The 24,579-nt window shown below is 39.3% G+C and overlaps 2 protein-coding genes across 3 annotated transcripts in view; one reads left to right on the top strand and one right to left on the bottom strand.

The window, feature by feature from the left end:
* The window catches only part of LOC310704212 (uncharacterized protein), a 162,190-nt gene extending 150,892 nt beyond the window's left edge, over positions 1–11,298 (top strand). The window contains exons 11-13 of the transcript XR_014524632.1: positions 3,665–3,827; positions 9,292–9,383; positions 10,065–11,298. The gene's annotated coding sequence lies outside the window, so the exon portion shown is untranslated. The remainder of the gene's footprint in view (positions 1–3,664; positions 3,828–9,291; positions 9,384–10,064) is intronic.
* Positions 1–24,579, bottom strand: part of KCNQ5 (potassium voltage-gated channel subfamily Q member 5) — a 247,978-nt gene that overhangs the window by 133,288 nt on the left and 90,111 nt on the right. The window lies entirely within an intron of this gene.

Below are 24,579 nucleotides of genomic sequence, written 5' to 3'. Positions count from 1 at the left end.
CAGAGGCGTTCGGGATCTGAGCTTTGATTGTATTAAGACATCAAGTAGACCATGAGGTTTCAGATTGCAACAGTAAGTCACCCCAAGTAAAACAGAACAAAACAAAACACCCTGAAAGCTGAGGGTATGGCTTGCAAAAATAACTCAAAGACAAGGGCACAGCTTCCAATATTCACTCTTGATTTGGAACAAAAGAAAAGGAAGGGAACAGTATTAAGAACTCAAAATGCCCTATATGGTTGTTGAGATAGTTTTAATTTTTAAACAGTAAGTGCAAGGACTACCATCTTGTTATCTTAAAATCTTACCATGTAGTCCCAACTCTATTGGTGTGACTGAAGTTACTTTGTGGGGGGGGGGGCAGGACCAAAGCCCAGTGATAGAACCAATGATGTGTGTTTTTTCTGGCAAGTGCTGAATTGCATAAGAAATTAAGGTGATTTTTGCATGAGAAAAAGTTCTGATTCCCTAGAAAGTGACCTAATTTAGCATGTTTATTTTACTTGGACTGAGTAAACAAAGCTACAAACTTTGAAGCTGCGTAATGTTTATTTGCAGTTGGCTTCCATCCATCCGTTCATTGATAGTAATAAACTTATGAAATTGGGGGGGGGGGGAATCCACAGCAAAATAAACACACTGTGAAATCTTCTGCCCCATGTTGCTGGATAGAACACATTCCTTACAAGCATCTAGTGTAGTGGGGCTAAGACCTATATTTGTCTGGGTTTCTGCAGAGTAAATGCCTGGAGCTAGACAGATTAATGGTCTGACTCAGTATAAGGCAGCTTTATGTGTGCTTTGTGGTGAGAACATTTAAAGACAGTTTTTAACATTTCACCTGGCACAAGTTGAACTCTACCACTGAATATCAATTTTTTGGGGGTGGAGGAACCTTGACGAGGCCTTGTTTAATTGAAGCCCCGTGGCTGACCCTCATTTATCCTGGAACTGAAATGTTGACAGAAAGGGCTGAAAACTGGTCTAATTAACCTGGACGAACCTTCACAAGGGAGCTGGTTTGCCAGCTCTTCCTGCCAACAGCTCCTTTTCAAGAGGCCCACCTTCTATCATGAAAAGCACTGCAGCAGATGCATTTCAAGCAATCAGCTTGGTCTACAGGTGAGCATCATCCCTAAAGTGGCTGGCATTACCCTATATGCCACCACTGGTCTCTAACAGGAGCTCCAGCAATTAAAATGCAATGCATGCACAGCTGTAGAGTTTGTTCTAATATCACTTACTTCTAAAATAAGCTCAAAATTACATTAGATTGGACAGGTTTCCTAGGTACACAAGACAATCAGTGTAACCTAGATAAAGCTACACAGTTCACATAACAATTCTTCCGATCCATTTCCACAGAAGGGGCTTCGCTTCAAAAAGCTTCCCACTGTTTTATTAGTAAAAGAAAAACAGCTTGCTGTTTCTACTCTACAAATTCCATGAGAATTATAAACCCAGTTGATGTAAACAAAACACGCCAATGCATATTTTTAAATGAAATATGCATATTGGGATGGTCTTCAGTGCAGGTAGTGCTTATTAAAAACCACCTCTCTCAGCGAGGACAACAACAGGTATCTAAAGAGAAAAGCAAACCTTTTGTTCTGGTGGGGCCACGCACAACAGGCACATCCGTTACACGTTTTACAAGATGCTAATAAAAAGACGTGGTTCTTCATTCCTACTCAACATGTATTATTTACTTTCCTAGGTACAGATTAATTTTTTACACCGCACATTAATAATAAGTTTTCAGGGCATTGTACAGACAACTATAACATATAAAAATGTCACAGGAACACATTTTGAAAAAAAGTTAAAACAGCATCAGAATAAAAGCAGAACAAAACCAGGTACAGAGAGAACAATAATGGCCAAGTTCTAAAAAGCACTAAAACATTTTTCTAAGCCTATTAAAATGAAAGGTTCTTCAGCTGGTACCAGGCAAGCCTCTCTGAAATTTCAAGCCCATGGTCTGGGGTTCTCCTATTCACTGTTTACTGCTGAATTGGAACAGATATCAACCCACAGAAAACATTTGTTCCGATTTAGCAGTAAACTGAAGGTTTTCCCAGGGAAGGTGGTGGGCAAAAGAAAAACCTCTTGGACATGTGACTGGAAGTGTGGGTGAGCCCTGAGTTTTCCATCATATCTCTTACTGGCACAGATTTCAAACCACTTGGGGACCAACACAGAGAAATAACTTTCTTTGCCACTATCATTACCACAGGATACTGTAGACCTGGAAATTAATTCCAACCTGTGCTTGTTCAGACTCAGCACGAGTCTTCCTCTGTGTTCTAGCCATCACCCCTCCTGTTTCTTCGCTACCAACTCAGGTCTATACCAAGGAGCTGTCGAGGCTCTGCTCAGAGGGAAAACGCGGTTGGGAACAATAATGTCAACTGCCCAAGGCATCTCCACATTATACAGAGCGACCAGCCACACCAGCGGGAAAATTCTCTAGAGTTCTCCAGAATACATCAGAATCCATTAGCCTCCAGGGGTCTGACCATTTTAATAGGTCCCCTGTTATGAAATTCAAATGCAGAAAGGAATCTCACTTGGCTTCCCATGGTTTTCGACTTTTTGCCCTTTTTGTTCTTTTCTTCTCCAGTATCTACATCCCCTTACAAAAGTGATTTGCAAGCCAATTTAGGAAAACTAGCTCTCCCTCTCTCTCCTCTTCTTTCCCTGCATGAAGCAAACAGGGCTACCAATGCTTCTCACTCACTCACAAAGGCAGGCCTCACACAGGTCCAATTACAAAACAAGATTTATATGTTCTTTTCTCTTCAGCATACTCTGCTGGATGTGAAATTAGGAAGGTGTTTCACAGAAGCAGCAGGATATTCTAAGGCTTGGCCTGTGACACCATGCAATGTGTACATATACACACACACACACTCGGGCAATATTCAGAAAGTATGTTTGCTCATTTTCTGAGAACAGTTCTGTGTTTGTTAAAAGGCTTAGGATGAAACGACACTATTGAGATCTCCACCCCAGAAAGAAATTAACACATCCCAAAGCTCTTTCATAGTAGGCAGGATGCAATTGTTTTACTTTGCAAAGCCCAACATTTGTGCTCATCATTTTTATCCCAATGTCTCAGGGAACTTAACAATGATACTGTGGTGGCTACTTTGAATGCATGTTAATGTGCAGCTCTTGCTCATGGCCTTGGTGCACCGAAAGAATGGTGTTCTCATTAGATTAGAAATTGCAGGTCAAGACAACTTTGCATAAGTAGGGTTAAAGCACTTTATGTATTTGTTGGCCCAAATCAATGTGTCCAACTGAGTTTGTAAGGATATCTGGATCCAGGCTAGAACATGAAATAATGTGATAGGAAAAGGCTGTGTGTTTTAAAGCTACACACTATGCAGGAGACCCACAGCTGGGTGCCTTAATATATTTATTTTCATTTAAAAGTAGTCACTGGGGGAAGGGAGGGTTTGGGCTGGAGCAGCAGCACTGGAGTGTTTATCCTGTACCATTTTCCCAGTGTCTCTCTCTCTCTCACTCTCTCTCTCTCTCTCTCACACACACACACACTTCCTGTGGCCTCACTAGTATCATTCCATCATAAGCCTTGCAATGACACATCTGGGTATAGGGAAAAACAAAAAGGTTTCACCTCTCATCTGCTCCCAAGCCACACACCCCAGCTCACCTGCGATTGGCCAGATCCACAGGCAAGCCCCAGAAGCCTGTGCAGTCATTAGAGGAGGAAATGGCACCCTCCCCCGATCACGCAGGAGCTGGCAGACTGCCCCCAGCACCGCTATGGGCCACAACCGCTGCTTCCCGCTCAGAAGGTAAGCGGTCCTTATTCCTCCCCCTCCCCTTATTTACCCAGATGAATGGTTTTTTCTTTCATGCTGCCATCAATATTTCTGGTGCTTCTCATTATGGTGTCAGTTTTCATCTATCAATAAATCATGGTTAATGTCTTTTTAAGGTGAAGGTGCATATTAGTACAAGCTGCCTGACCATTCCCCCTGATCTTTTATCCTTTGGTGCCAGCAGGAGCAGCAAGCCATGAAGGCTAAACTGAGCCTGTGGTTTGTTTCTCACTAAAAAACCACTCACTCACTAAAAAAAACCTCAACTATGATCAACATGCCAACAGCAAATCATGGCTTCACAATGGGTAGCAATGGTGGTCTGTTAGAGAGAGGAAAAACCACAGTCCTGGATTGGACATAACAAGTCAAGGCTTCATGGCTTGTGCCAAAGAAGGACTAAGGTAGGAGTTAGCATGCTGTTCAATCCTGATTAACCATAAGACATGGCTTAGTTGAAACTTAAACATACAGGGTAGTTTTTCTTATTTTCTGAGCATGTGTGAAACCAGCACCAAGAAACTGTAAGTGGTTAGTAACAACCAAGTTTCATCAGTCAAACAGATATTTCACCTGGCATCCAATATTAAAGAAGGGGCAAATAGTAAGCTACCTATCTAGGCTAAGATAAGCATATGCAGGCTAGTTATAGGGTATCATTCCAAATATAGTTCTAATAAACATTTATAGCCTGCAGTATTATACATAATGAAGTTGCACTTGAAGACTTGTCTTTGAATACAGTTTCTCCAGCCACTCAAAATTCCATTAATAGCTGCAATTAAAGCCAGCAGCATCTGCAATGCATGTCTCTAAAAAGCACTTTTGAGCAGGTGTTCATGTGAAGCAATTACTACGTGAAATGTTTTAATTGCCTGGAACATGCAAGTTGTTAAATTTTGTTTGGTTCTTGTTTCTCATGTGCACATGAGGGCATAAAGGAGTTCCTATCGTTCTAAAACACAGAACGATAGGAACTCCTTTCTCAAAAGTCTGCACTGTGAGACTCCCAGAACTTCAGAAGCATAACTGTTATTTCACAGGCACAGATTAGGCATTAGGATAACAAAGAGTCCTCTCACACCTTAAAGACTAACAAATTTATTATGCCATTAAATATCTGTGGACTAGAGTAGATTTCATCTGCTATATTACACATAATTAAAGACATATTATAGGTGCATTAGTCACACATATGCTAAGTGTCAGAATGTTGAATGAGCATGCTTCTTTTATGAACTTACATAAACATGCATTATATATATATATGTTAAGGAATTATTACCCAATACTAAGTAAATCTCAAATCCTGCAAGATACACCTTTGGGTCTCTTCTCACAATGTCTTTGTGTGCACAAAGGTCAAATGGGAAGCTCTGGCCAGTGCTCCCACACCAATATCAGGCTTAAGTGGGGCCATAGAGGCCTGGGTAGGAGCTGTCACATAGTTTCCTCTTGTCTCTCCTGGTAATTCTGGTAATAGCTTTGTGTGCATTGCAGTGGTATGCATGTTATAAAGATAGTGTATGAAGGGAGCCCACTCAAAGTATTGCCTTAATATAGCAGATAACCACAACATCACATTATTTAGGTTCTCTACCACACCCACACTCTAATAGCACAGGTACTGCAATGATAATACTATATATGATGGGGCTCTGACAGATAATGGGCGTCTAAGGTATCATTGTCATGAGATACGACTAAAGAGTAGTGCTGTGATTGTCCTTCTTTTCTGAAGTGGAAATATCAGCAATATAACTCACTTTTCCTGCTTCTATGCTCTGCCATTGTGCAAATATTTCATTTATGACACACACACACACACACACACACACACACACACACACACACACCAGGTAGGAGGGAGAAATCCAGTTCAGTTTTCATATAAAGACAAACTTACTGAATTTGCACCTTCTGAAACAATACGTCAACAAAACACAGTCATCCTTCAAAACTCTCACTTCTCTGAATTTCTCCAGCCAAGAGATGTGTACAAAAAGGCATATGCAAGGGTAAAGTGCAATATAGATGCATATATTAGTGAAAATAACTTACAAGAATGCATCATATTAGGGGGAATTGGTTTGCAAAAATGCACATATCAGGAGAAATTTGTAAGAATGTTGATGAATTTTCATGAATGCTTAAAAAAAATCACACATAAACATAGTTCTTTGAAAGTTGTGGCTTCTCTTTCAACAGTGCTAGAGCAAAAAATAAAATAAAAAAAATGCTCTACTGCTTTTCGAAGCCGCCAAAAAGAATATGGCTATCCTCTTCAGCAATATTAATCTCCATTCATTACGTTGTGCTAGGATGTCTTGCAAGTTGTGTTAGATTACAGTTAATGCACCCAGTCACAACAAGGGGAAAAGGAATCTGTTTTTGTAATCTTCTGGAAACGTCACTGTCCTGTTTAATTTATAATCATGGGTGGCAACACCTAGCTTTTACTCACTGTTCTTTAAGATCTTCCCTGAAGGTATTAAAATAAAGTGTAGTTATTTCCTCCCTTAGGTTTCTTGTTACTGTTCAGGTCCAAAGGGGGAGGGGAATCATAGTAAATTATATATACAAAAAATGTGTCTCAATCATAAATGCCTAATGGGTTCCATTTAATTAGGTTGGACCCTAACAATTATTTGTCACTGGTTATTATTAACTTGTCCCACAAGTTAAGATTTTGGAATAATCTTTTAAAAGGACTTTTAAAAGCTATATAAAGTGAGTTAATGCAAGTACAGTACCAATAACTGCAATCCCATTTCCCTGGGATTAAGTCCCTTTAAACAATGTTTGGCTTACTTCTGAGTAGAGAGGCGTGCACTGAAACCCCGCCACCCAAAAGCTGCCTACCTATTATGTGACTTACAGTGCAATTTGATACATATATTTAAGTCCCATAGAATTCAGTGGGGATTGCTTCCAGGGAATTGTATATAGATCACAGCCTGAAGCTGCATCCCTTATTGAACAAGTAAACAGGTACAGGATTCCTCTGTTAGTATAACGATGCCATACAGCTGAGATAAGCAAAAAGCTTCCTGCTTAATAATAATTAAACTGGCTTCAGGATCACTGTGAAATTGAATCACCAGTTACTTCTATCAGCAGCAAAAGTGACAAGAGCATTAATCAGACCATTTTATGGAAAAACCTCAGCTCTAAAAAACCAGCATTTTTTCTTTTTATTACTGGGGCAGGCAGACAACGATTTCCTCCAGCTGGGGAATCAAAGTAGTGCGCTCAGACAACTGGAGTTCGTAAGGAAAGCATGTTCATTCATCATTATTCTGACCTTAGGGCGCTAAGCATATGCATGACTAATGACTAACTTGTAATTACTGTAGTAGAAGGCCCAAAATGATCAGAAGGCTGCAGCGAAAAAGGGAGTTGGGGTGTGTGTGTGTGTGTGTGTGTGTGTGTGTGAAGTTAGATGTTTATATGATTTGCTGCTGCCTTGTTTGAGTTCTTTTGCACAACTACTTGCACGGGTTTTAGTTAAGAAAAAAGAATTAGTTAAGTAGTTGTTGTTGTTTATAAGAGCAATTATTTTAGAATACTTGTGATACAGCCCTGGAGATACAAACTCCATAGAATCCTGCTATTTTTAATGGACCGTACTTCCCAGTAAGCGTGTATAGGATTGCACAGCAAGTAACCCAATAACCACATGAGGCTTGCCATTATAATTCACATTTTCATGTAGTGATCAGAGACTGTGATATGAGTTGGTTAATTTGATAAAGGACATCTACATAAGCTCCTAGCTGTGTTAGGATATAAACCATTTCCCTGCAAACAACCTCCATCTCTGCGTACCATTTTTTTTAAAAGCGCTTGGATGTGTCATTTGACATGCTTCCAGGGCAAATATGTCTGTAAGGCTTGTGCAGTACTTTAAGACATTATGAGTCAATAAATCAATGCAAGCGAGGACTGTGTTATTTAGTATTAACCAGGGAATGACGAGGATAATATTCTGGTGAAAAAGATACTGATAAATCCTCCCCAAAACCACTCAAGCTGTGATTAATTTTTCTATGAGAATATTGTTTTAACAATAAAAAAGTTCCTTCCATTAGCACCTTAAAGACCAACACTGTTGGTCTTTAAGGTGCTACTGGAAGGAACTTTTTTATTTTGATTATGGCAGACCAACATGGCTACCTATCTGTAACTTGTTTTAACAATGTATGTCAACTTGTGATAGATGTAAGACCAGGTGAGGTGAAGCTGAAAAAAGAATAGTTTAACACTGCCCATTGAAATAAAAGGCTGAGATTGAATGGGTTTTTTCAGTTGTCTGGCTTATGTTCTTAATCACTAACTCTGCACTAAAGATGAGGCATCTCTGCACACACAAACCCGATGTTGCTTGATTACATAAGCCCCGACCATTTGCCATGTTGACTAGGACTCATGGGAATTCTTGGGCCACGGGTACCCCATCCCTATACTACACCTCATAAATTCTTTCTCTTCCAGCTGTTGAAATTCCACCTTATACCTTGTTAATTCTGTTCTTGCCCTGATTTTTAGTCTCCTTGGGCTCTTATCTTCATGAGTTGTATCAACCCATGTATATATAAGAAGACTTGGGGACAAATATATTCCCAGAGTATGAAAGGTCTGGATATAGAAGCTTAAGTAAAATTGTACAAAATCAGTGACATGCCCTGGATGAACAAAAAGGTCTTCACCTGATGCTGTGAATACCACAGTGGAGGCCCAGATAATAATAACTGACTTGGCTTGTGGATCAAGAAGAATGCTCTCACATATATTTCTAGAGCAACCTCCATCTTCAGGTTAAAGCTGTTCCAAGTCTCACTGATTTCAGTATTTTTTTTATTTGAAATCAGTGGGACTCTAACATGCTCAAGTTTGTTTAGATGCATTTTTATAGTTTATTCATTTATTATGTTTCCTTCAAGGAACTCAGGTGGCATACATGGGTTTCTCTTCTCTGCACTGTATCCCCACAACAACCCTACAAGTGGGTTAGACTGGGACTTTTTAAGGTTTAAAGTTTTATCATGTTTTTATATATGTTGGAAGCCACCAAGAGTGGCTGTGGCAACCCAGTCAGATGGGTGGGATACAAATAATTTATTATTATTATTATTATTATTATTATTATTATTATTATTATTATTGGTATAAGTGGACTTGATGACTGAATGGGGATTTGTCTCTCGCCAGTCCTAATCCAACACTTTAACACTGGCTCTCCAATAATCCAATCTGAAGATCATTAAGTGGCAATAAGAACTGTATTTTAAGAAATTTTCATTATTATACTATAAATTGGTCCGGCCATTCTTCCTCTATGGAAATGCAGATTTCAAACAAAATTGGGTTGAATGCCTCCAATCTTTGGTGTGTTTTCAAAACAATTGTCTGACCTGTTCTCATTTTCTCATTACAGATGTCCTATTCAGAGCATCATTTCTCCTATTCCCTTGTGTTATCTAGGTTTTCTGTAATGTCACCATCTAGGTTTAAGGAGGAATTCAACAGGTGAGATAACGCAGATACTTCAGTTTTGGATTCCTTTTAACTACTTAGTACTGAAAGACATGTTAACCAAATAACGCTGTAGAATCCTTCTGGCATTGTTTTACCACCTGGAATTGCAGGCAGAGTATCTCATCCTTTCTTCATGCTGCTCTGTACAAAGTACTAATTAACAAAAATACCCCTGGCACTAGGAAAATGAAAATTTTTGAGAGAGAGCTAAGCAAGAACCATTCTTCTCTCTGATGGGTTTTTACATAAGGAAGCATGAAAAATATGATTTCTCTCCTGCAATCTGAAGTGGTAAAATAGCGCAAGGGTTATACCATGATGAATGAGCAGGCTGAGATCAGGGTTGTTGAGGGATGTAGCCTGGGGACTAGGGGGCATGGCCTGGGAAAGGATGGAGTCAGAAGAATACAAGGCCAAATAGGGAAACCTGTTTTCCCCATCCCTGCCTTAGATGAATGGGATACAGAGACACGTGTACATTAATGGAACCTGGCCAACTGTTTTCAGCGTCCAGCCTCATAACCCAAGAGTGAGCAAACACTGAAGAGTGCATACATCAAAAAGCTCCAGCTGAATCTCAAATCTTTCTGAAATGCTGATTTGTCATTCTCTGTCATACCTCTGCTCCCTCTTGGGTGGTTTCTACGCCGAATATGTGGTTGTTTCTTTAAGGACAGTGTAATGTATTCCTATCACATGGAGACTACATACCATTGGAAGATGTATTATTTCAGAAAATATTTTGAATACTTTCCAATAAAGATAAACAACTTGTGACTGGTCCCCATATTGCTGAAGTGAAACATATTTTCATTTTAAAAACACAGGAATCTACAATTGCCAGGAACATGCAGCTTTTCTGAATATTAAAAATACAGGACTTCTGAGCTAACAAGCTAGGACTTAGGAATTTGTCTTGAACAGAGCAGAGTCAGTAGAAATGTTAGATTTTTTTCCCCAGGAAAAGAATGTTTGAGCTATGAGATACAGCTAAAACAAGTACCATACTGTCATTTCAGTAACCTTTAGCTTACTCAGGCACATATCAATGATCTCTTTATGCCAGACTTTCTCAGACAGCATTCATCTGAAGATATTTCTATACTGGGCACAGTCATGTCATGCTCCTCTCTTTTCCTCTCTTTATTATTATTATTATTTTAAAAAACCTCAGATTACCAATAATCACAACATAGGATGGCACCGGAGAAGTTGCATCTAGACATGTTTGATCACAACCTAGTTGAGTTGAGCAAAATTTAATTTCTAGATCCAGGCTGCTCTCTAGAATAACTAAGTATTTGTATAATACATTGGTGTTTTTTTTTAATAGCTCACTCTTATATATGGTCTAGAAATGCCTCTGATTGTAGGTTGGACGGCTTTATAGTTATTGCGTGATGCTCAATACATGGTTTGATTTACACAAATAAGAGAATCTGCAAAGAATTGGAAAGGAGATTACATACACACAGAAGAGGATTGGCTACACAAATTATCTGAATTTATAGATTTCATGAAATTAACAACAGCAATAAGATATCAAACAAACCAGAAATTAAGAGCACAATGGAAATGGTTTGATGATTACATGAGTAAACACTGTTCTAAAGATAACATGCTGATATGTTTAGATTAAGTTTGTAAAGTTGATTCATAATATAAAGTTCTGGTAAAATAACAATATTAGGGATGTGAGATATAAGCTGCAATGTAAACAAGGATATTAAGGAATTAAGAAATGACATACGCTGGTGGAGGGAAGTCACATAGGTATAGTGATTATTATTGTTAATGTTTGTATCTCTGTTTTTGTTTGGTTTTTTTGCTTTGGTTTTTTTTTCTAATGTGGGTAAGGATATGTCTGTCTGAATGTGAAAACTAAATAAAAATATTAAATAAAAAAGCAACAAATAAGAGAATCTGTTTGTGTACAGTTATTCCCCTTATTAATGTCTTTATGAATAAATGAATCTTGGGTAACACAGAGATCATTAGACAGTGATGCCGATACTGTTTACATGAAAATGAAATGTAGTATAGAGATGCTTGAAGAATACATTATCTACAAAATCTGATGCAAACAGACCTGAGCTGCATCTCCCTGACAAATATTGGCATTGAAACACATTCATTTCAGAATGTGTCTTTTGTGAGAAAATTCATTCAAAATACATATTTAGGTGTGTATTTAAATATGGCTTTTCATACATTTTTAATTTTTTTAAACTGAAATTTAATGTGGAAATGGAACGGAACAGGTTTATGAATGAATGCTTGTGAAGCTCACACAGGCTATAGATAGCCATCTCTGATTTGGAGTGAAAGAGGTATAAGTTATCATCCCCTGCTGACTCATTGCTCACTTCAACCTCAAAATTACCCCTTGAAAGCCTTTTTAGAATAATAATAATAATAATAATAATGCTTCTCTTTCTCTGTGTTGTTGTCAGTTCAGGGGCTGTTATTCTGGATGACCAATAGCTTAAAAAACCTTTTAAAGAACTATGATTTTCTCCATTTAAAAAGTTACGTTCTAATAAAGCTATTTTAATCAAACTGTGGAAGTCTTCTACAAGTGTTCAATATTCCATACACTAATATGAACTAGTAATGTTTAGAAACTCTTTCGTCATACATACATATATCTCCATTATCCATACTGCTATGCTACAAAGAATGTATTTTTAGAAAGCTACTTAATTGACAAGACAAGAGTTAACAGTCCAAATCATGGTTTGTTACACTAAGGCAAGGTATGCAATTCTACCCTGCCCAACCCTGATGAGAAAACGTCTGCGATTTCTGCTGTGTTGGGGATTCAAATGCTCCATACAAGACCGGATCCATGTATATATTACTCAATGGCCACAATCACAAGTTGCAAATTCTATGAGCACAGGCGTTCTGTTTGTGAAAAAGAGCTCTCTCCATAGTTTTCCCAAACAGCAGTCTTTAGAGAACAGCTGAAAGGGATCTACATTAGTATTGTTAATTATTATTGTATTTATTATTAATGTATTAATCACCCATCCTCAGAAAGACCCCAAAGCAATGTACAAACTTATGACCAAAATACAACAAATATCACTAAAACCTTATACAAACAATGAAGCTTTAGTTTGAGTTGACTCATTGTAACTAATGGACCTAACTTAGTCAAAGTCATGAATTTCATAAATCTGTAGTAGATAAATTACAACAGAAATACATATGTTGCTGATAAGAACTTTACTTCTTTATTTATCAAATTACAAATGCCCCTAGCCTAAGGAGACACACACACACATATCACTTGTCTGAAAACTAGTGGAAGACAGACATATCTCTAAGGAAAGATTATTCCAAAGTTGGGGCTCTGCCACAGAGAGGGTCCTTTTGAATGTTCCCTCACTCCAAATCCTTGTGGGGATCACAAACAGAGTCCTCCCCTGCCCATCTGATCTGAAGGATCAGATTGGCTGCTACCAGAGGTGTTGCTCCTGTACATAAATGGGCCCCAAGTCATTTAGGGTTTTGTAGGCCATCACTGTTAAAAAGCAGAGACATCACCTTGCCAACAAAGGTCCGTATAGTAAAAGCTGTGGTTTTCCCAGTAGTGGTGTATGGAAGTGAGAGCTGGACCATAAAGAAGGCTAATCGCCAAAGAATTGATGCTTTTGAATTATGGTGCTGGAGGAGACTCTTGAGAGTCCCATGGACTGCAAGAAGATCAAACCTCTCCATTCTTAAGGAAATCAGCCCTGAGTGCTCACTGGAAGGACAGATCCTGAAGCTGAGACTCCAATACTTTGGCCATCTCATGAGACGAGAAGACTCCCTGGAAAAGACCCTGATGTTGGGAAAGACGGAGGGCACAAAGAGAAGGGAACGACAGAAGACGAGATGGTTGGATAGTGTTCTCGAAGCTACCAGCATGAGTTTGACCAAACTGCGGGAGGCAATGGAAGACAGAAGTGCCTGGCGTGCTCTGGTCCATGGGGTCATGAAGAGTCGGACTAAACGACTAAACAAGCCATCACTGACAAATCTACTCCCAAATCTACCCCAGCAGCATATGGACAGCCATTGCAGAGCTCATAGGGAAGGTGATCCCTTCTTGTTGTCCTAGTTAATCACCTGGCAGATGCATTCTGCACTTAAGTGCAGCTTCCAAATTGTTTTCAAGGGCAGCCCTGTGTAAATAATCCGAACACAAGGTCATTAGAAAATGATGAGCTTCTGCCAGTAAATCCATGAAGAAAATGTAGGTATACACATCTCCCAGGATTTCAGGCATTGCCTCCAGTGTGTATGCCACTATGAACACGATTCATGTAAAAATAGCCCCTGCAAGGAAGATAAAATACATTATGTAGTGCTTTCTGTGTAAATTGTTCCGTTATTATCTAGAGGATATAATCTTTTATAACAGAAATAAAATTGTTCTTAAACTGATTGCCTCCAAGCCCTATTAGCAATTTTCATAGACACATTTGTGTTTCGCAACAGATTCAGTTGCATTGCAAATGTGTTAATTTATTTTTTCATTTTGTTTCTGTAACACAGCCTGCTATTTCTCTGGCTAATGATTTGGACGACACGCCTCATACTCTTTAAAACACATTTGCAGACAGAAAAACAAAACCATTTTTTCCTCTTGAGATACCAATGATACCATTTTTCACTTTGCTGCCCACTAAAGTACCAGCATTCAGCATGGTCACATGAGCTCTGTGAATCCACAACATCTAGGCTGTGTAGTCAATATTATAAACAACAGGTGCTGAAAGTCCAAAATAAAATGAACATATTACTGGGAGGTAGAAAGGACTGTTTTCTTTGTGTGAAAAGTGTAAGTAATGTATCCCTCATAAGGCTTCTTTTGAAGATTAATGTTTGCAATACTATCAGTACAGAAAGTGAGAGGCACAATCCATCCAATTTGCAGCAGTGCTGTGCATCTTCTATCCATTTCTGCAGGACTTGCACAATTATTCTTTGCAAAGACAATTGAAATGAATGGAGGATGCAGATCAGCATTGCTTAGCGGGTTGCATGTATATCTTTTGAACCAGAACACCATACTTTAGTAGCAATTTGGCTCATTTGAAAACTAGATGGCAAATGAACCAGATTACTATTATTCTCTTTCCATGTGACAGCTAGATAACGTATTTCAATTTGGAATAGTATTAACTCCCTCTTTACACAGACATTCACTGACAGAAACAAGTGAGATGATGGAGCAGTGAAGTGTAAGATACTGGGATAGCTCATTTGGATTTAACTTTCTTAACATCACCTAGACTAGAATCAGTCAGCGGAGTCTGGTCCTTTAGGTCAAATGGAGCACTATCCGGCCAAACTCAGCCTGCCCTCAGCCAGCCCACACCTGCCTGGCACTTTACTTAAAATCAGTCCAGGAGGTGGCACTCGCTGTCACCATTGTCAAATCCACACCATATACAGTGGTACCTCGTGTTAAGTACTTAATTCATTCTGGAGGTCCGTACTTAACCTGAAACTGTTCTTAACCTGAAGCACCACTTTAGCTAATGGGGCCTCCTGCTGCTGTCGTGCCGCCAGAGCACGATTTCTGTTCTCATCCTGAAGCAAAGTTCTTAACCTGAAGCACTATTTCTGGGTTAGCAGACTCTGTAACCTGAAGCGTAACCCGAGTTACCACTGTATTTAAAGCATGTTGCTTTCCCAATAAAATGCCAGGAACCGTTGTTTCTGCTGTGAGGAGTAAACTATAGCTCCTAGGATTCTTTGAGGGAAGCCATGTGCTTTAACTGTTGGGTGTGGATGTGAGTCTCGGTGTTGCTTTTTTAGAATTCATCAATGAGACAAAACCAGAATTATTTGTTTCCAAACAACGGCTCCTGGCATTTTATCTCTGGCGCCAACTCCTGTCAGCCTCCCTTACTTCTGCCCTACCAGTCCCAATGGGCAGCAGCCTCTCCTGCAGCCTGCAATGTATGGACAGAGACAGTGGCGTAGCGTGGGTTGTCAGCACCCGGGGCAAGGCAAGTAATTTGCGCCCCCTAACCCGTGGATTTGCGCCCCCTAACCCTAACCCCCAGATGTTGTGCCCAGTGCGGCCGGCCCCCCCTGCACCCCCCACGCTACGCCACTGGACAGAGATTTGTACCACTTTGAATACGGTAATAAGATAATTAATCTAGTATAGAATATCCTAAAATACAACCCAATATAAAACTAATAGTCAACACACATTAAAAATATAAACAGATTTTGAAATGGCATCAACTTAGCATATGATGCCATCCATTCTGAACAACAGCAATACTTTGCGCACTCGTCTTAGACCACTGAACACAGTGGGGCTTTACTTCTGAGCAAACAGACATTGGATTGTGCTGTAAGAGACCTAATCCTCTAAAAACAAAGACTTGAGATATATTTACTGTAACAAAACAACAGGGAATGGGAAAACAACACACATTTTTTAGATACATAGTCACTGTATACATAGATTTGGAAAAGTAAATGGTATATAATAATATTCCAGTTATGTTAATACCAAAAGTGTCCTCATTTATGCTTGAGAACAGACACAAAACAGAGAAAATTGCTTTCTGTAATTCATGCAGAAATGTCATGAAATCAATCTCATTTCCCCCCCGTTTCAACAAGTCCTTAAATAACGCTTCCTATTTTACTTCAAAGCTTTGCTTCGTGAAAAACAGAATGTTAAGTGCCCAAAAATCTGCTGTAGAGCTAATTATACTGTATCAATTCACTCAGAGGTGCTCTGTGACACTATATGGAGGACACAAGGAAACTGTAAGTATTTTATTGTGATTTTCAAGTACATCAACAAACTGCCTTCAGCAAATAGATATCATGAGCTAATGATTCACTGTGAGCTCCATGGGCTCACAAGAGCTTCCTCATTCACCTTAATGTAGGGGAAGCTTTTTTGCACGTAGGTCTGTTCTAAAATGCCAACAGTCAATCAGAAGGCAGTAGGCAAAACAAGGAGGGATGATGAAAAAGCTCTAAGGCAGTGTATGGATGCCTCTGTTTATGTCACCCTTACACCTGCAACACAAGCGACCAAGTGATTTAAACTCCTGCCATTGCTATCAGTTGATCCCATTGTGGGGGGAAATAAAAGGAAAAAGTAAAAGGTAAAGGTAAAGGGATCCCTGACCATTAGGTCGTCGTGACCGATTCTGGGGTTGCGGCGCTCATCTCGCTTAAAAGTAGGCTTCCATTAATGTAAGGATATCTTAATACCATGGAATAGCTGATACTATTTGAGGATGGTCAAATAACAATGCTCAACTGACAATATCTGTTTGCTCAACTGATCAGTTTCAGAATCCCATTTGGACGCAGAAATGTAATCAGAAAGAAGATTTAGTGTCCCCAGATCGTAAGGGCACATAAAATACGGTGCTACCATTTTTGCAGGGATAGGTTTGACTTGTATTCTGATTACAAACTGCAAATCTTCTCTGAATATATAAAATGCGCCTTTTAAAGATGCCAGGCAAATGCGTAGATTTTTGCAGCAGATGAAAAAGAATGCCAAACCTACTCAAATGTTAACTGGCAGAAATATCTGGCATCAGTTCCAGTCTTTTAATCAGTGCAATCATGACTTCCTCTACTCTTTTACTCATTTAGGATATTAATATCTGCAGCAATACTTTTCCGTATAAAGATATTATTACCCAGAAATTGATGTTTTTGCATTTAAATTAGACTATATTTGGTTGGGCCCACATCAAAGACTAAATTTAGTTCTTGAGACAATTGATGTTATAAGACATGATCGCTTTTTAACCTGTGTTTATTAAAACACACTTTCCAGAATATTTTAGTTCAGCTTATGCACATTAAAAAAATTAAAAATAAAAATTAGTTGCTCAGAACTGGATCAGTGCCAGGGTTGCCTGATTAAGAATGCTGAAATATGCAAATATTATCTAAATGTATTTGCATACCAGCAATATAGCTTTTGGAACTGACATATTGGACCTTCTTTAATCATGTTCTTTATTCACAGTAAGCTGACATGTAAAAATAGCTGTGAAGTAAAAACTTGTATCTTCTTATCTTCTTTTTCTGAGTTTGGATTTGATATCCCGCTTTATCACTACCCGAAGGAGTCTCAAAGCAGCTAACAATCTCCTTTTCCCTTCCTCCCCCACAAGAAACACTCTGTGAGGTGAGTGGGGCTGAGAGACTTTAGAGAAGTGTGACTGGCCCAAGGTCACCCAGCAGCTGCATGTGGAGGAGTGGGGAATCAAACCCGGTTCACCAGATTATGAGTCCACCGATCTTAACCACTACACCACACTGGCTCTCTCAAAACATGTATCTTCTTTTGCCTGGATATGCTATTGCAAGAACAAGTGATGCTATGCTACTTGAGGCAGTGTGCTACAGCATATAGAAACACAAGAAGCTGCCTTATACTGAGTCAGACTATTGGTAGTACATCCAGCTCAGCACTGTTTACACTGGCAGCAGCTCTCCAGACAGTGTTCTCTCCAAGCCCAAACTGTAGATGCCAAGAGTTGAACCTAAGACCTGCTCGCAGAGCAGATGATCAACCACAGAGCTACGGCCCTTTCCCCTTTAAAGTAGACAGTTAAGACTGTGGAAACCTGGATTCCAATCTGCACAGGCATGAGATTTGCTGGGTTACCTTGGAAAACTTGCCCTTTCTCAGCCTAACCTACATCATTAGAAGGCCAAAGTTGCTGGGGGGAATAATGTACACTGTCGTAATTTCATTGGACAAAGGGTTGGTGTTATGCACTGAAGTTCTCATCCTGGGCTAGCAGGGGGATACTGTAGATAGTTTTCACTCAGGTCCACATATGCAAATAAGGGATTGAAAGTGACGTTCAGTGATTGGATAGTTACAGAAAGTGGTTACTGTTGTGTTCTAGTGGAGCTCTATATAAGCAGGCTGGCTGAACCCTTCAGTTCAGTTCTGTTCTGGCCTCCGAATAAACAAGAGCTGTTTGAAGAATCGCTGTATCGTCTGATATGTTCACCCACAACTTAACAGCTGGCAACCTAAACCCCTGGCCAGCAGTGGCTGGGCTAAAAGGAATGGCATAGTTGCCACCACGCCGAGAGCTCTGCCACTTGCACGTGCCAGGGAGGAAGATGAGAGGGGAGATAATGTCTTCACTAAGCCAGCTCCCAGGCTGGCAAAGCAAAGAGGCCTGGTTTGGGCCCATAACCTTCACATGATGGCCAAAGAGCGAGGTTAGGATCCAGCTGGATCCCGTGCTGGTCCCTCACTGCCCTGTTTGGGGGTTTACACTAGCTACCATTGGTGGAGACACTACCGGTGGTAGCTTCCATCCTCCCATCATTGAGCATTAGAAGCAAGTGGATCAGGCAAGGCTAGGTGGAGGGGCACAACAAGCGCATCCAGCATGGCAGGTCAGAGGTATGGGCTGCTTTGCCCATGTAATAAACCAAAAAAAGCTAAGCATACCTCACTCGCCAAATGAACCCCTTTTCCACTGAAGTCAAATTGACTTTTCAAAACAGTTTTTTAAAAAAACTTTGGTTGAATCATGAGATGAAGGTTCTTTGGCTGTGAAAAAGATGAAACGGGGTAAAAAAAAATTCACAGGCTACATGCAATTGGAGCCTCCATTCAACCCCCCAAGGAACTTGCCTATAGTGTCTTCCTCAACTGTATTGTTTCACACACACACTTACTCCACAGCACACGGAAATGGTTAACACATTGCACCATCATTTGAAGGACTGGTAACAACAGACCTTTCATTTAAAACTATTTAAAGTAGAAAAAATAATAATTAAAATCTACAATAAGCAGGGTGGAGTGAGGAACAGATGAAAACACATGTCAGCATTCTACATTTCTGGATGGGCTTGCCTAAACAAAAATGCTTTTAGCAGGCACCAAAAATGTACAGTGAATGCACCCAAAGTGTGGGTGCTTCGTTCCTTACTTTCCTTTCAAATGTTGCAAACCATTAGAAATTCTAATGATTAAGCAGCGTATAAATGTCTTAAATAAATAAATTGCAATAAAGAATAACTGCACAGATCAGTTACACATCTTTCATTCCCTCTGTGTTGCAAGACAGAGAAAAGCAGCAGACTTTCAATTTTAACAGAACTTGCTATGTTAGGAGTCCCAATCTCTTTTGCCAATGACCTCCCTTCCTGTAAGGGAGATCAGGCCCAGCTGTCTATTGAGGACTTATGCTGATTATGTTCACACAAAACTTGTATGGGGCTTAAAGAATGTTACATCTTTGTTGAGCATTCGTCCTTATATGCTTGCACTGAAGTTATCGCCAGCAAGTAGTAGTTATCAAGCACTTTTTAGTGCAATTTTCTTTCTCTTTTCTTATCACTTTTTTGCAGTTACAAAAGGGACAGGGCAATTGTTCTAGGAAATATGGGAGAACAACCAAATTTTATACAAATAAACAGTCTATTTGAATGTACCCTAAGTCTTCTTCTATTCATGATGAAGACCTATGTGTGCATGTTTGCTTGTATGTAATGTCCACATGGTCCCAGCATTGGTGGGGTTAGTGATGTTAAATTCTTGAGAATAATCTTTTCTCGAGAATATTCTTGATTAATGAGAATATTGCATCATTGAATGGCACTGCAAAAACCAGTTACTGGCACTAAATAAAAATATAGAAACATCAACTGTTCAAGGCCACCTCACATGCTGTTACACATAATTGTATTGGCCTAGGTACTTTAAGTGTTTAAGCATTAAAGCTACTTTCTGTAAAAAAAATCACACTGTATGGCCAAGGGTATAGAATTGCTAAGAATAAGGTCACACCAAAATAGTAAAAAAGGCTATTACCTATAGTTGAAATACGTATGAATTCAAATGTTCATGGAATTAAATGAATAGCATTTTTTAAAATTTTTAAAAAAATGTTTTCTGTAGCTCACATTTCAGAACTGCCAATGGTGAATGACACAATGCCCAGTGTCATTACTGGATTATAAAAAAAATCATTATTCATTACCTACACTGGCAATATCACAGCTTTATTATTTACTAAATTTTTAAAATGTGGGTTGTAAAACTGGTTCTTACATTAGAATTTACAGTTTGTGGAGAATATTATCTGGATAATTTTCTAGCAGAGAATATTCTCGAGAATATTCTCATTCTTGAAAATATTATCCAGAGAATATTCTCACCTCACATCACTAGGTGGGATAGATAAAATTGCCACTACCTTTGTGTGAACTATTCAGAAGACGCAGGTACAGATTAACATTTTAAAAATGTGAAGTTTCCCAAGCAATCCCAACAGTTTCAGCATTTAGAGAAAGATGGGGAAGCAGCTAAAAAGTTGATTTTTCCTCTTCATATGTAGACAGTCAGCAACACACATAAGAGGGTATACTGAGAAACACTATCAGGAAAGAATATGACAGGGCTTGTGTGGGAGAAGAAAGAAAATCGGTTCTTGAACCTGTAATTGTGACTCCCACACTGTTTCTTTCAACTGCCTAAGAGCAACAGTGTTTATAGTACCTCGTCCCTTTGAGGACAACACATTTTAACAATATTTAGCAACCTAACTTTTTTCATTGTCAGTATACTAAAGGATGCCTTATAGTCCTCAAAATGCTCACAATCTCTTTCTATCTATCTACACGTAATTATATGAATCCAAGTTACAATGGTATCAAACACTGAACACTTTAGCTGCAGTTCTCATTTTCAGGAGAAAGATGCAGGAAATGTAACTGACCCACAGTGCTGGTCCATCAGCTAAGCTTGATGTGGAGTCTGAGCAATACTGTCTCTAGCCTTAAAAATGTTCAGTGAGAAGACACTCAAAATAAACAGGAGGTGATGATAGGAGGAACCCAGATGGTATTTTGTTCCTACATAATTGCAAAGCATTTATTTTATGAAAATGTTATTAAGCCTTAATCAATCTGCTATAGAAAGTAATTACCATACCATTCATGAATTTGTTATGTCAATTAAAACATACTCAAAAGAAACTGTCTTTAATTTAAAAGGGAAAGAAGGGACTATCTTTGGGAACATGATTTGAGACAAACTGGGAATATTTTCAAAGTTGCTGGTATACAGGAAGAGCAACTTTGTGAAACCATATTACCCTGTTGAATCAAAATAGCTGGGAGTGATTTTGCACCCAACAGGAAAGCACAGAGCTTAAGCAAAACAATTTATGTTGGCAACTTTCTATAGCATTTCACCTGCATCAACAGTGCTTTGACTTTATTTGATTTTATTATAAGGGAATTTATATCCCACCATTCCAATTATAAACGTGGCCAAGACTACTTCTTGGGACTGTTGCTTCCCCCCAAAACCACCTACCCATTTGAATTGTGGGAGGAATGTTTTGTTTTTATGTGCTCGCCACCACCATAAAATATTACAAATTAAAGTCTATGGCAATCAACATACATTAATCAATCAATCAACCAAGGCTATGCCCAGGTAAATTGTAGTCAGCTGCTGTTTCTCCACTGCCTAAATACTAGACACGGAAGTTCACTGGCCACGGACCAATTCTTATTCTAAACCAGCTCTTCTACAGATGCCGCCATCTAATTGACAGAGGAAATTCATAGCTCTTGTATCCACTTGGCTGGAATACAACACATCTGTTTAATAGACTGATATATCTGGTATAAAATCAACAGAAGTGCCCTTTCATGACTGCATTTTAAAGAGAGGCTCAGATCAGGCCTCCTAATCTGACAGAAAGAGAATACACAATGTTAATCCAAAATCATTTAAAAATCTGTTAGAAACAGGCTCCTAGTCAAGAACCTTTTAAGTGTTAGATGTCTGATATTCATATTACGTGGTGATTTTTCGCTCCCAAGAACATATTTTCATGTAGAGCCTTGCTTGGCAGATCGTGAGTCACATCTTATCCCTTATGCTGTTTTGCTGTGATTAAGGCTGACTCAGTCACACTTCCCCAAGGGCCAACACAACATGAAGCCGGTCTTTTGTTATTACTATGCTATTATAACTAACTTGTTTCTATTTTTATGTCAGGCAAGCAAGTTTTACTCTACAAGGTTTGGAATATCCATGGGGGGAAAGGGGTGTTAATTTGAAGTAGAAGGTTCTTCAAGCTACAATTAGGGCAACTATGTTAGTACATAATGCATGTTTGTCGCATTTTCCACCTAGCACAATGCTTTTGTCTCAGGGTTAATTCACACAACCAAAATAGTCGCTGTTGAAATCACAACAGTAGTTGATATATGCTGAAGACCTGCGTGAATACATAAGGCTCGAGTTGCAACGTTTTGGAGCCTTTGCTGAACTGTTTCAGAATGGATAACATTTGCCAAAAATGGCTTTTATCACATGACTTGGCCCTCATTGGACAAAGATCTTCTGATTTGCCAAGTGTACTTTATACTAAGTACTAACATTGCTGTCATTTAAAAATGGTAAATTATGTACTCCACACTACCAAAGTTCAGTAATGATGCCTTCTTTCAGCCTCCATGTTTAATTTTAGAGAAGAATTTACAACTTTGTAAAGTAAGGTTTTTACAAAAAAAAAAAAGGATATATGGAAATATAAATGTGGTTGTGCTTTATAATGTTACTAATTTTATTACCATATTTGCTTTAAAAATTTATACTGAAAGGGGTTATACTGAAAACAGTGTTCACCTTCCTTTGGCTTTCTTTTGAACTAAAATACGAACCTTCCTTCGTTTGCATAATGACTAACTGTGCTAATAGGACTTTTAAAGTGCAGTTCCCTTTTACAAGTCAGTCACTGCAATTAAGCCTTTGATAGATGCCTATTGTTAGTAAAACTTTTTTTAAAGTGAAAAGTTTATGGGTTTCCCCCCTTTTTTGTTTTTTACAAAACTCACTAGAGGTTATAACTTCTTTCCACATTAAAATTGTTAGCACTTTGAGATAGGGAAGCTTTTGCTTGGGTTATGCCATATAAAAGGTGGATGCTATCTAACTTATAAAATCCCGATGATTTATTCCACTGATACAAAAATAGGTTTAGCCAACCATAAATGCGCAGGCATACCTGGTGTGGCTTTTTTTTTTTTTTTTGCATTCACTTTCTGCTGACCGCCTCTTCCCAGACTTGTGTTTGTTCTCTTCATATGGAAAGAGGTAGGAAATCGGTAAAGGTAAAGGTAAAGGGACCCCTGACCATTAGGTCCAGTCGTGACCGACTCTGGGGTTGCGGCGCTCATCTCGCTTTATTGGCTGAGGGAGCCGGCGTTTGTCCGCAGACAGCTTCCGGGTCATGTGGCCAGCATGACTAAGCTGCTTCTGGCGAACCAGAGCAGCGCACGGAAACGCCGTTTACCTTACCGCCGGAGCGGTACCTATTTATCTACTTGCACTTTGATGTGCTTTTGAACTGCTAGGTTGGCAGGAGCAGGAACCAAGCAATGGGAGCTCACCCCATCACGGGGATTTGAACCACCAACCTTCTGATCCTAGGCTCTGTGGTTTAACCCACAGCGCCACCTGCATAGATTCTTTATAACTCTTTACTGTTTGTCCATGGAATGCTACTTTGTTTTTTCCTTGACATGATTGATTTTGTTTCTTGAATATACCTTACTTTTTATCATTAAAAAAACACTTCTTTATTTGCCCCAATATAGTTCAAAATTTTTAGGCAACCAAGCAAAGTGTGTTAAAGCAAGATAAAAAGGAGATTAAGGTAGTTAATTGGAAGATCACCTGTGAGTAACAATGAAGGTTTGCATAGATGAGGTGTGGGGAACCATCAATCTCAACAAGCATGCCCTATGACCAGTGATGGTGGGAGATGTAGTTAGGGAACGGGGGGGGGGGGGAAGAGAGAGAGAGCAAAGGCGGGCCTGGCCCAAGGCAGACCTTGAGGAATGGTGAAGCAGCTGTCTCAGATGCCCTGCCTGCTCCACCACTGGTGGAGAATCAGTGCTGGCATCAGCAAAGATTTCCAACAAGATTTCAGCGTCGTGTCATGAGATCTCACTGGAAATCTGCAGCTGCAGGGTGGCATGACACTTCTCATTATGCTTCAAGTGATGAAACAGCACAGCTCGCCCCTGGCCAAAGGTTCCCCACACCCTCAGGTATGTATTTTGCTTCTGAATTTCTAGAATCACATACCTGAATGGGTGCAAAGAAAGGGATGGTGCTATGAAAAATACC

This window comes from Podarcis liolepis (assembly GCF_965112155.1).
Source record: "Podarcis liolepis genome assembly, chromosome: 3".
NCBI lineage: Eukaryota > Metazoa > Chordata > Lepidosauria > Squamata > Lacertidae > Podarcis > Podarcis liolepis.
This window is presented reverse-complemented; position numbering and strand designations above follow the sequence as displayed.